Source organism: Echinops telfairi, unplaced genomic scaffold (assembly GCF_000313985.2).
Source record: "Echinops telfairi isolate 266 unplaced genomic scaffold, ASM31398v2 ScPeMD7_31;HRSCAF=116, whole genome shotgun sequence".
Lineage (NCBI taxonomy): Eukaryota > Metazoa > Chordata > Mammalia > Afrosoricida > Tenrecidae > Echinops > Echinops telfairi.
Window position 1 is genome coordinate 52,957,202 of NW_022103928.1, and position 13,525 is coordinate 52,970,726.

At 42.7% G+C, this 13,525-nt stretch overlaps 2 pseudogenes; one reads left to right on the top strand and one right to left on the bottom strand.

Moving 5' to 3' along the window:
• Positions 1-911: 911 nt before the first annotated feature.
• Positions 912-7,197, bottom strand: LOC101661175 (annotated as a pseudogene).
• A 285-nt stretch (positions 7,198-7,482) lies between these two features.
• LOC101660865 overlaps positions 7,483-13,525 on the top strand; it is a 188,849-nt pseudogene continuing 182,806 nt past the window's right edge.

Below are 13,525 nucleotides of genomic sequence, written 5' to 3' on the forward strand. Positions count from 1 at the left end.
ATGTACTCTCAAGGGGTGAAGTGGAGGGAAGAAATGATAAATGTCATTCTCGGTCACTTTGTATGGTAGCCCCCTCTTATGGACATAGGGTCCAACTATCCTCTGGAAGGCACACTCACTATCTCTGTACTTGTGGTCATACATTGCTGACAATAACGGAGATCTCTTCCACATAGATCAGTGGTGAAACCATTGCTATCACCGAGGCCACTCAGTGGTCACTCAATGCGATCCTCATTGCCCCCTCTAGCAGTTACATAATCTCTAGTCAACTTGCGAAGGGGTGGAGTCTAGTCTGCCAATCAGACCATAGCCAAGGAGGCCTCCGTGTCATGGCCTTGTCCGGAGGATTCTGGGAACTCCTGTCTTCCTCCCTGGAGGTGGAAGACACTCTCTGCTTGTCTTCCTGCTGACAAGCCACATGGCGCTTTGCTGGTGGCAGCCAGAGCCTTGGAGCTAGAGGAGCCACATGGAGACCCACACCAGCCCTAAGATGCTTCCACTGCCGCTGGATCCACAAAACTTTCCACACCCTGGCTCAGTTAGCGTCATTGCAAGTGTTGCATGAGTCAGAAGAGGAATTTACAGACTGGTATCAGACATATGGGTTAATATCGGACTTATGGACTTGATCTCCACTGGGCTGGGATGTTTTCTTAATATACAATACTCTTTATATAAAGTTCTTTCTTATACACATATGAGTATCTCTGCATTTGTTTTTCTAGTCAACCCTGACTAACACATCCACATTGCCTGTGCTATAGGCCGAAGCCCTCATCCCATCAAATCCTGCTTGTTTCAGAATGCCAGTGTAGCTCTGAGCAGTGCCGGGTCGGTCATAAGGCCCTGTGGCTGCACAGATGTGAACTTTAGAGGAGGATGAGAGGAGGATGAGAGGAGGATCTCACTTATTCCTGACTTCTATGGAACGCTTCCATATATTTGTGCCCTATTCTTCCCTTCAGCTTCCCTAGTGCCTTCTCAGCTAATCCTGTGATGCAAACACCACAAAGCCTTCTCCTGTCATCTTGCCCTTGGGTCTACTGGTAAAGTGAGACCACGTGGCATAATTTCCAACCCTGATAAGACCTGAACAATTTCTTCCTTTGTGCCACCAAATGGGAGTCCTCAGAGATGCGCAGAGCCGTCATTGGCAGTGCCATTACTGTTTGGATCACTGTGCTTCAACACGGAACCCATTTTGGTTCTGTGAGACTTGACTACCTCAGAATAGCGGTGCTCTATGCTTTTCCGTCTTTCTTCAAGGCCGTTTTTTTACATCGTCTTCTGATTCAAGTTCAACAAAAGTCTCACCACTTGTCTGCCTTCTCTGTGTAGATGAAATGACCGCCTGCTGTGCCATCATGAATTTTGCATTCATAGAGGAAATTCTGCACATCCTCAACTGAGCAAGACCACAGCAAACCACAGAGCTTGACCATCAAACCTTGCCTCTTGAAGACTCAGCATCATGGAGACTGAACCGGTCAGGGGTCAAACCAGCTTAGCGTGACTTTTCATAGCTTTTATAGATAATGGTAGATGACCAGTCTCAAGATGTTTGGCAGTTATGAATTAACCTTGAGCTCCACACTCCCACATCTCACATCCCACCCCCCCGCCGCTCATCCCACCTGCTCACCTTCAACTCCCATAAGACAGGACCCCATTCCTGGTGCCATCAAGGAGCTGGGAGAAGGAAAGTAGGTCTCCACACTTCTGAAGGCAGTGTCACCATCTCTCTAATTCTTCCCTGAAGAATTCGGTACATTTTGATTTATAGCACAGTAAGATGATAGTTTTGGCATCCTTAAAGAATTCAAATCCTATTCTCTTTTATGTACTTTGAGTTTGGGGAACTAAACCAAATCTGAACTATATACTGATTAGTGTGTGGGATAAGATAAAAGGCTTCCAATTTCTTAAAACTTTTTAGTAATTACCCCCTAGGATGTCCCTCTATCCTTTGAGAAAAATCTATCCAAATCTAGTTTTGGAATTCCAAAAATAGTTGCTACAACTTCTGAATGGACCTCTCTTTCTGTCTTTTACTTTTATTTTTTGAGATTTAGACATGTATTACAGAGGGAACTTGTCTGCAGCTGAATGCAGACACATTTAAATATGTATGTTTTAAGTAATGGATGCATGTGTGCGTGAAACCCTGGTATCAATACTTTTTGACTTACCCTCATAGATGTACTTAGAATGCTGTTTGAGTTTTATTGGCTCAACAGCACATACTTCTTTCTTATAGTGCAAAGAAAAGCCATAACCTAATGTTTTATTATAAATTCAGGACCTAAAAACACAGACTGTTAAAGCTAAGTAGGAATTTAAAGATGATCTACCCTAAAGCCCTCACTTTTTAGCTAAGTAATTAGGTTTTGTCATATTTAACCAAAAGGCCTCTAAAATGTACATATAGTTAATCAATAAATATCAATAACTGGTTATACAGATGATTGCATTATGTGAAGGAGTCCTGGTTGCATTCTCAGCTAAACATTGGATTGCTAAACTCAAGGTCAGCGGTTCAAACCCAGCAGCCACTCCACAGGAGACAAGTGACGCTATCTGCTCCTGTTCATGGACTCGGAACCCTGTAGACAGAGCATCACTTTGAGGTAGAATCGGCTCAACGGCAGTGCCTGTGTATTATGTAGTCTCGGGAAGTAATAAAAATATGTGGCATTTTATCACATCATCTCATTTAACGGTCCCTTTGTCAATTAGTTTATCATGTACTTAGGAAGTACGATAAGTTTATATAAATGGACAACTAACTCTGCAAGTTAGGGTACATACCAAAGAAATGTTAGAGATAAGAGCTTGTGTCAAGGAAGAGAGCAGGTTAGCAGGAAGGTTTTTGGAGGCATTTGGCCTTGAGTTTGTATTGAAGAGCATGAGACAGGTGTCGGTTGATTGAATGACTCTTCATCCGAGAAGGTTTCTTCAAGGAGTGGGACTTGATTTGAGAAGAGGCTGTTTCTCTGTTACTTGCAAAATCCTTGTGGAGAATGTCAGTCCTAGACATTCCTCCTCCGTCTTATCTATTTCTCGTGAACTTCAGGTAAACAACCACATATTCCCAAGAGGAGCTGGTGATAGATTTTCAGGAGCAAGACAGATAGAATTCAGAGGTGACAAGCGTCAGAAGAGGGGATTGATAGGCAAGGTGGTTCCGATGCACAAAATAAGGTTCCCCAGGCTGAAGCTTTTGTGGAAGCTTCACTTTGTCAAGGTGTGTAGCAGGTAGTCATTGAGAACCAAGAGAGTCAACTGTTCTGTTTATAATAGAACAGAAGAAGCTTAATTGTATATCTCATTTTCCTTATTAAACCCAGGTCTTTATTCCCCTGTTTTTCTTTTTAAGTTGAATATTTGGATCTTCAGCTATGTCTGCATTTTTGGGGGGTTGGGGGGGCGCTATTACCCTCTCTCTTCCACAGTCTCTACCACTTAAAGAATATTTGTGAAACCATGGTTTCAATTTCCAAGGGGATGCGTCTTGATTTTTCCCTGGGGTTTGCTTCCCTGGGCCACCTCCTAAAGTTGTGCATGGTTTGGATGTCATAGTTTTTCCAGGGTCCCCGGATGGTGCAAAGGCTTGGTTACTAACTGAACAGTTGCAATTTGATTCCACTCAGAGTCTCCTCAGGAGAAAATCACGATTCCCTACTTCTGAAGGGCCTGTCATTGAAGACTCGAAGGAGCACAGTTCTACTCTGACACCCATGGGGTGGACATGAATCTGAATGGACTTGGAACAAGTGGGTGTTGTTATTATGCCTCCCAACCTGTTTCTAGTTGTGGTGCATTGAAAAATGACCCAGTGTTGAGAGACCCAATTGTGTTTGTGTCCCAAGATTCTACGCCTTGATCCGAAACACTATGAGACATATCACAGTTTATTTATAAAATAGGAGTATTCCTTCAGGAGAATTAGATTTTTATTGATCTCTTCACAGACATGTGATTAATGAATTTCAACCTTGTGTCCTATGCCAATTGCTTCTTTTCTAACATCTTTTCCAGTTGGATCTCACATCCTTAAGAATGGTCTTCTACTGGGTTGCGGGGATGCTGGCATTTAGGAGGCAGCTTAACTTTTTAAATGATTGGTCAGCTATGTTAATCAGCCAACTCTTCCTTTTTCATCTGCTCATTTTACAAAACGCCAATGCAGAATTGCATTTGGCAAGGACACCAGCCTGGCAGGAAACCAGCCGCTCAACATTTTTACAGACAAGACTTGAAGTCTGAACCCAGGGGTGATTCTTATCTGCTGGTTCTTTGATGCCACTCCAGTCCAAATAATTTGTTTCCCAGGTGCTGAGTCACCAAACTCCTCTTCAGAAGTGATGGTTAATGTTTAATTACTAGTGATGCAAAGGCATGATAGACAAGTGATTTTAAAACCTAGAGCTTATTCATTAATGTCTAATGCCCAGTCCTTGTTTTAAATAGCATTTGTCTCATACTAAAAATCACCTCATATTAAAGAAGGAAAAAAAAAAAACCCACCAAGCCAACATGTCTCTCTCTTAAACTCTTACACAGGACAAAGTGTTAACACCGCTCTGGAGAGGATTAGGGAGATCTGGGTTTGGGAAAGAGCTCCATTAAGGTAAGAGTTTTAATGAGAGTTGGGAGCAGCTGTGGGAGCCTCTCTTATCTTTGGAGTGTTCCTGGTGTCACACAGTGGCCTGTTTTAGATTGTCCTGTTTCCCTCCAGGAGGATCTTTTGAGATTGTCTTATCAGATTTTTATTTTTCAGAGCTCGCTCTCCCTACAGCCATCAAGTTTTCTGGCCCCGAGTTCCCCACTCTTTCTTCTTCTTTATTTAGCAACCAACAGTAAAGAGAGTCTCATTTGCCTGAGCGTTTATATTCTTGGCTGACAAGTTTCTATCTTGACCCAGTGTCTTCCTTCCAAGGATCATACTCATGGGGACAATTTGAACAAGTCAAGAGCAATTGTCATTTCAGTTGGTTTCCCAGAAATGCTTATAGCCTTCAGTGACTGTTTTATTTTAAAGTAGGTATACAACCAAAGCAGGTATACAACCACAGTAGGTATACAACCAAACCTGACAACATTTTAACATATACCATTCAGTGATATTAATTATGGTCATCATGTTTTGCAAGTAGAGCCACTCTCTTTTGGCACAATCTTCCATCACGGAAACTCAGGGCCTCTTAAGCCATGACTACCTCTTTCCATCTTCTGACCCCTTGCAACTGGACTTTCTATGCATTTGACTAGTTTAGACATTTCGGGTAAGTGGGATTACACAGTGTTTGTCCTGTTTGGATGGATTTATTTCACTCCGCATTGTGTTTTTGTGCATGTTGGTGAACTCACGATGCTGGGTCCCCTGATGACAGTCACTCTAGCCAACGTACTCCATTTCTCCTTCTCCAAAGACAATGAGCCCATATGGAGTTTGACCCCGCCACCTTGACGGTCATTAGCATTGTTTTTGAAATAACTAGGCTAACCCAGTCACATGGCTGGTGATTTTGTTATGCTGCGAGTTGACTGCCCCAGAGAGGAAATAATTTCCGCTCAATTACTTGTGAATTGTGATTTGTCTGGATCCTGGTGTCTATTGGGGTCATTGACCTGCCTGCCTACTAGGTCATCTGTGACATTACGGCTCTTTGGCTAATTTTGCACCTGGTTTATAGGCACTTGATTGATAAGATTAGGAAGTTTTCCTGAACAATATGGTTCCATCTGCTTTCGGATTCAGTTTACATATTCATGATTGGGATTGAATTCCTCTTACTTCTTATGGATCAAGTTAATGCCTTTTGATTTTATTCACTGGAAAGTGCCTTTTTTGGTCTTGCATCAGAAATGAGCACGTGTGTGAATTACTATATTTGGTGGAGTCCAATTCCTTTGTGTGACAGTGTTTTTTGTTTATTAGTTTGTTTTAACCCAAACCATTCACATAATTCCAAAAGAAAGAAAAGAAACAACGAAAACCCAGCATATTTTTGAGTACGGTTGACAATTAGCAAAGCAGTGGAAGGTTAAGACATGACAAATTAATAATAATTTATCAAGGGTTCGTAAGGAATGGGGGTGGGGAGGGAGGAGAAAAATGAGGAGCTGATACCAAGGGCTCAAGTAGAAAGCAAATATTGTGAGAATGACGATGGCAGCAAATGTACCAATGTGCTTGACACAAAGGATGGATGGATGGATGGTGATAAGAGTTGTGTGAGCCCCCAATACAATGGCTTAAGAAAAAGAAAGGAATGGGAGAGCAGGCTTGCCCTTGTGTTGTGATTGGCTTCCGAGTGGAAACCAAAGATAACAGGGGCAGGGAGCAATTGAGATAACAGAGACAGGGCAGGGGGAGAGGTGGAGGGGGGGCAGCAGGGGAAGGCAGATAGGGTCACTGCCCTTTTAAAAGTTTCTGTGTGATTTACAAATTATTAAGGAACAGAAACAGTTTGACTTCAATGGCAAAGTGGGACGAGCTCTCTGTCATTCCTATCTAAGATGCTGGAGCACCTACTTAGTTCAATTAAGATGCTGTGGATCAGCATACAGTAGGGTGTTCGGAGAGAGCCGTTTACTAAGGAGCCACCCTTGCTTCTCAAGGACAACGGGGGTGGGGGCTTGGGGGGGCAGCCACTTGGCTGTAGCTGGAGGCCACTTCTGTGAGCTGCTTGGTTTGGGCACCTCAGCCTAGTGCTGCCCAGTCTCCATGTCTTCGGGAGGCTCCTCTGCCCAGTGAGGAATCATGCTCGCCTCCTTTAAAGACATCCCGAGGCTTCAGCCAAGCCCACTTGGCCACATTCTCTTTATCTCACCCGCTGCTCGGCACAGCAGCGCCTTCCCGTTTATCATCAACTGCTCTGCGCTGTCATTTGGGAATCCTCCACCGTTCACCCAGTGCCTAGTGATAAGGTCCCTTTGGAAGGAGATAAAACATAGTAAAGGGAGCCTATCTTTCAAATGTGATAAAGAACTTTGGAATATGTGATAACACTCGATAGAAGCCCACTGCAAGGCCTCTATTGAGGAGAATGTGGTACTATGTCCCCTGGAACTGGGGGTGCAGGGTGGATTCATGCTCATTGTTTGAGCCCTTGGTTTGTGTTTCTAAGGCAGAAGCTCTTTGAAGGTCATGCTTGAATTAAAAGCTGTATTTATTACCCGGTTTTCCATGTTATCGATAATACAATTGCGTATCGAATTTGGGAGTCCAGAATCCCCTGAAGGTAGTTATTTTCTAATTGCACTTTTATCCTACCCTCTGGTGTAGTAGTTTTCAGCGAATATTTGCGTCTGCTGGTGCTGATAAGGTAGGAGCCGCTACCTGACTACCATTATGAGAGTTCCCTCGCTCTCCTTTGCCAGCTAGTTTGAAATGATCATCGCCTCTGGACGCTAGTATCTGCTGAACGATCACACAGCCTCTGTCTGCAGCACCTCCCTCATCACTTTGAAGTCATGGCGGCTGCAGGTATTACTGGCTGGTGGGACATCCCAGTCACTGTATGTGCGAGAAAGGGAAGGATCTTAGGGAGGGGGTCCGAGTAGTGTTAAAAGCAACTCGGCGAGCTACTGTTTTTGTAACCCAAAGCCAAGAGCACACTCCTTATTCAGATTTCAGAACAGACAATTAATCTCTCTCATTTGAAAGTGGTGCTAAACGTAACCATTCTACCGCGGGCTTGGGCCGCAGTGGGCATGGGAGTAGGTCGGCGGGAGGCCAAGCGAAGCTGCCTGCAACTGACCTCCTTTTGAAAACGTTTCCTATGTGCTTAACAGCTAAGGCTTCGAATCTGAGCAAAAGCAATGATATGGATCGCGCAGGGGAAGATGAGTTTTTGTCAGGCCAACTCTGAGTCACGGAGACCCCATGGGTGCCACAGTAGAACTGTGTTCCTTAGGGGCTTCCTTACGGACTCTTCCGAAGTGGGTTGCCAGGCATTTCTTTTGAGGCACTGCTGGGTGGACTCAGCTGCTCCATTTCGGTTAGCAGCTGAGCATTTCCATTGTTTGAACAACGCTGGGACTTCATTAATAAAGTGAATGTTTACTGAAAGCCCACCATTTGATAAGCAGTAAAGTTTGCATTTATTGTTCAAAGTAACCAATGAAGTATACACTGCTAAACTATTTATACATACACATATATTAATATCTATCTCTATCATCTATGTATCTATGTATGTATCTATGAATCTATCTATCTATGAATCTATCTATCTATGAATCAATCTATCTATCTATCTATCTATGAATCTTGCTTAAAAAGACGAAGCAGAATGTCCAAGGTCACACAGATAAATGAGAGTATAAGATTTCAACACCTGCAATCCTTCTACTCACCGCTTGTCTGTTCAGTTTGGTCTATTGTGGTGGCTTGCATGTTGAAAGCTATTTTGAATTTCAGCAGGGTCATCTATGTAGGAAGGTTTCAGCAGAACTTCCAAACTAAGACAGATGAGGAAGAAAGACCTGAAAGTCTACTATTAAAAAAATGTCCAGAGAGAACCTTCTGAACAACGCTGGAATGTTTCGGATACAGTGGCGGTACTCGAGACATGACTGTAGAAGAGCTATCTCCTCCCAGTGGAGTTCAACTTCAATGACATGGATTGACTAGCGTTTTAAGGATCTTCATTTATGGATTGGACATGACTGAAAATGAAAAGAAATGGCTTTGCATGTCAATATTTACAATATGTAATGTAAGAAATATAAATCTCATAAAATTAGAAGCTGTCACAAACAAAGCAGAGTGCACAAAAGCATGCATACCTGGCATTAGTGAGCTGGAATGGATTGGTTTGGCTGTTTTTAATTGGACAATCATATGCTCCATTGTGCTGGGAATGACATACTGCAGAGGAATGGCATGACATTTGTGTGATCTTGATTAATGTTCTCTATTTTACTTCCCTGGGTTCTAACATCCATTGTAATGGCTACATAGAACTCACAGACAAAAGTCATGATTAAAGGGTTTATTAAGGAGGTTCACACGTTGTAATGCCAGTAAGAAATGTTCAGAATAGTTTATCAGGACATGTTACAAAGTTCTTCCAGGTCTGCTCCTAAAAGCACTCTTCTGGAAGCCTCAACCTGAAGGTATTCAGCTTAAACTCCAGTAGACTTTATCCCAGAGGCATTCAGCTCCACTTCTTGGGTTAGCAAACCCGGCTTCCCTAATTAAGTGCTCAGAGCACCTCACTCCACAAGCCAGTCTCCTGCACGCAAACATTCAGATTTACTTGTATTGTGGACTAGGAAGCCCACCATTCTGTTCCATTCTCTGCTTCCCGATTCTGTTGCTGTTCCTTTGATGGTATAGCTGTCTTCTGAATCCAGAAGTTTCCCTTTGCAGGTATCTCGGGCTCAGAGGATGGGTTCCACTTCTGGCTCTTGCTGGTAATGAGATCCTTCCTTCTGCTTCTCAGATCCTTACTTATACATGAGGGGTTACCCCCTCAAACCAGGAAAATTCTCAAAGCTATATATTTAATTTTGTTTTATATAAAACATGCTATTCACCTTCAAAGTACTCTCTATTACACTTACTACATTGGTCAAATATGTGATTCCATTCTTGGAAACACTTTTCAAGCTCTGTTTGGATAACTAACAGCCCATCCTCTTTTTTCCTTCATTTCTTCTGTGTTTTCAAATCGCTGTCCTTTCATGTCTATCATCATTCAAGGAAACAAAAAGAAGTCATGCAGAGTGAGGTCAGGGGAGTCAGGTGTGTGGGGGCAAGAGAGGCATGCTGGGTTTTTTGTTTGTTTGTTTGTTTTTGCCAAAAACTGGCATTCTGGGATAGCTGCATGAGCAGATACATCGTCATGGTGGCAAAACCTGTCCCCTGTCTGCCACAATCAGGCCTTTATTGTTGCGCACTGTTACTCAACTGTTTCAGAATCTGTAAATAGAAAGTTTGATTAACAGTCTGACCTGGTGGAATGAACACCAAATACACTATCCTTCTCACATCAGCAGAGCTTTTTTTCTGTTGTTTTTATTTGTGTGTGGGGGTACCCCCTCATACACAGTAGGGTGGCATTCCAGGGAATCCTGTTCACAGTTACTCACAAGTGAATCCTATTAGCCTCTTGCCCTACCTTCTCACCAGATCCGGGCAGGGAAAGTCATTTGATGGGAGTGAGAGACTTTGGCTAGAAGAGCCACATTAATTAATCCACTGCCCCATGTAGCACCCTTTCTAAGAAAGAACACTTTAAAATCTATTCTGAAGTACAGTTCTGTCAATGACAGGACAATTTTCATATACCAACACAGGAAATACATATGGATGGACACAGTGGCTGCATCAGTGGGCTCAGTCATAGGAATAATTGTGAGGATTGTGCAGGACTGTGAAATGTTTTGTTCTGTTGTGAATGGGGTCACTATGGGTTGGTGTACAGGGTTGCTATGGGCTGGTGCATAGGGTCCCTATGGGTTGGTGTATAGGTTCGCTATGGGTTTGTGCATAGGGTTGCTATGCATTGGTGCATAGTGTCACTATGGGTTGGTACATAGGGTCCCTGTGGGTTGGTGCATAGTGTCACTACGGTTTGGTGTATAGGGTCACTATGAGGTGGTGCATAGTGTCACTATGGGTTGGTGCATAGGGTCACTATGGGCTGGTGCATAGGGTTGCTATGGGTTGGTTCACAAGGTTGCTATGGGTTGGTACATAGGGTCGCTATGGGTTGGTGCATAGTGTCACTATGGGTTGGTGCATAGGGTCGCTATGGGTTGGAGCTGACTTGTTGCCACCTAACAGCAACACAAGGGAAATCAGTGGATATGAATGTTATTCAAAATTATGTACCATGGAAAGATAGAGAAATTGAATAGTTTAACCAACATGTATAGTTGTGAATTGGCCACATATGCAACCAAGTTTTATTGATAATTACTGGTAATTAGAATGTGAAAGTTGGAAACAAAGGAGAAAGGTCAGTATAGAAATTATGGCATCAGTGAGAGTAGCGATACTGGAAATTGCATGATAGAATTTTGTAAGACAATTAAATTATTCTTGCAAATACCATTCTTAAAGACCATACAATGGTGGCCACACATGTGGACTTCCCTAGATGGAATATAGAGAAATCAAATCCAGCACATCTGTGAAAAGAGGTAATGGGAAACAAGAGCCCAGGGGCTGACTGGAACAAACCATCTATTGCTCCTACGCCAGTTCAAATTGAAGCTGGAGAAAGTGAAAACAAAACCACAGAAGCCAAAATATGATCTTAGGTCTATCCCACCTGAATTTAGAGACCACCTCAAGAACAGATATGGCGCTTGAACACGAATGACTGAAAACAAACTGAGGTGTGGGCTGATATTAAAGACAACATATGTTAAGAAAGCAACACGTCACTGAGAAGACAAGAAAGAAAGAAAAGACAGGAATGGATCTCAGAAGAGATTCTGAAACTTGCTCTTGAATGCAGTGCAGCTAAAGCAGATTGTTCCTATGAAGTGCAATCCCTGAACCGACTTCAGAGGGAGACATGAAACAACCGAGGAAGGTGGTGCAAAGACCTGGAATTAGAAAAGCCACAGGGAAGGACACGTAATGTTTCGGAAAAAGATCCATGGTTGGGCTCGTCCCAAAGGAAAGTGGTGCAACAGCATGTTGAAATTGTTGAACGGCATCATTAATATCACACACAAGTAAATTTTTGAGGCAGATCATTCAAGTATAGCGGTAGCAGTCCATCAACAGAGGACATGGAGCAAAGGATGACGCTGATGATATCTAATCGAGCTAAGCTGAGAGCAGGTACCAGAAACCTCTTTGCCTGCCTTTCATTGCCCGTGGAAAGGCATTTGATTGTGTGAATCACGTGTTATGGGTAACATTTCAAAGAATGGAAATTTTAGAATATTCAACAGTCTCAGGCAAAACTTATACAAAGACCAAGAGGTTTGAACAGCACAAAGGGTTACGTTGTGGTTTAAAATTAGCTCAGGTGCGTGTCAGGGTTGTCTTCTGTTACCGTACTTTTTCAACCTGAATGCTGAAAAAACAATCCGAGAAGCTAGATTATCAGAAGCACATGGCTTCAGGGATGGAGAAAGACATCCTGCTTGGTAAAGTAGTGACTCAGTGGAAAACAGGAAGATCTTCAATTCGAGAGCTTGACATAGTGATTGCAACCATTGTGCGGGCAGTGATTTCATAGGGTGCCTGTTCGTTCAAACCCACATGATGGTACCCGAGAGCCCTCATGCCTGGTGGTTAGGCACTAACCACAAGGTCAGAGGTTCAAAACAACCAGCTGCTCCAGGAGAGAGATGAGGCTTTCCACCTCTGTAAAGAGTTAAAATGTTAGAAATCCACAGCAGTAATATCTACCTTGTCGAAACCAATTTGATGGCAGTGAGTTTGGTGTGGTTTCTGGAAGAGCGAACAACAATTGCTCTCTTTTTCTCAGTGACACTTCTCTAAGGGCAGCCTTCCTGTCCGGAGGCTTATGCTTCTAAGCACACCCGTCAGCAGGCATTGGAAGAAGGCGCAAGCTTGAGTCGTAGGTTTGTAAACACCTGGGGAAATTCATAATGAAGTCAAGGAAGCATTGTAAGCTGTACCTTACCTGTAAGTCCCCCTCCTGACCTAGCAGTTGTCTAATTACAGTTACTCTCCTTTTGAACTACAGTATGTTATTAGTCATTATAAAACATAAACATGTTGAACTAAAAAATCATTGTTTTTAAAATGGATTTTTCTGGAATTTCCTTTTCATTTTGAATATGCTCTTCTCCCATCCATTTTCTCAAGGATCGCTGCCTATAATTAACAATCAATTGTTCATGTATACAGTTACAGAGCACTCACTGTGTGCCAGTCCACATTTACCATTTGAATTCCATTTTACAGATGAGGAAGTGCATACCTAGACAGGTTAAGTAACTTGCCAAGACCTAGGTATGAGAAAATGTACTCTTAGCTCTGCTATAGTGTCTAATCTAAGCTTCCTGGAACCAAGTCTATCATTTTGGGGGCAAACTGAAAAGCACCGTCTTTTTAGGGAAAGGAAACGTGTATGTGGTCTGATATGGGGTTACTGTGAACTTGGGTTGGTAGTTAGCTATCTGCCACTGAGTCACGTCTTACCCCTGATGACTTTATGCTCAACAGAACAACTGCTCAAAGACATACTCAAAATCTCCAGCATGCCGAGCTCTTTGATGTGATTTTCGTGTCAGTCTATCTCCTGCCACCCCTCCCTGGCTTTTTATATCCGCAAACATGATCTTGCACTTGATCCCATCTGATTATATGTCCACAGTTAGCAAGGCGGACAATATTCTACTGTGATCTATTTGGTTTTCATTGGCTAGATTTTGGAAGCAGGGTACCAGTTGAAGTTTAGCATATGCCTTTTCTTTGGAAAACTTCTTTTCTTTTCTTTCTTTCTTTCTTTCTTTCTTTCTTTCTTTCTTTCTTTCTTTCTTTCTTTCTTTCTTTCTTTCTTTCTTTCTTTCTTTC